Source organism: Pteropus vampyrus, unplaced genomic scaffold (genome assembly GCF_000151845.1).
Source record: "Pteropus vampyrus isolate Shadow unplaced genomic scaffold, Pvam_2.0 Scaffold23, whole genome shotgun sequence".
Lineage (NCBI taxonomy): Eukaryota > Metazoa > Chordata > Mammalia > Chiroptera > Pteropodidae > Pteropus > Pteropus vampyrus.
This window is the reverse complement of record NW_011888804.1, coordinates 599,378-599,626: the sequence shown is the minus strand read 5'-3', so window position 1 is coordinate 599,626 and position 249 is coordinate 599,378.

The following is a 249-nucleotide window of genomic DNA, read 5'->3' as shown; positions in this document are numbered from 1 at the left end:
GGGTTCGGCCTCACAGCCCACACCGCTGGACAGGTAGCCCTGAGGAGGAGGAAGACCGCTGGGCTGTCCGGCCCATTGGCTGTGGCTGCTTCCTGGGGTAGGGAAGGTCTCAGCTGGACTTGGGCAGAAAAGCAGATGTTGGGGCTTGAGGGGAAGGTGGGATCAGAGCCATGGCGGGGTCACCGTGCTGTGCATATGGGAACACGCCCTGTTGGGACCGGCACTGGTGCGTCTCAGGTGAGATGCTCA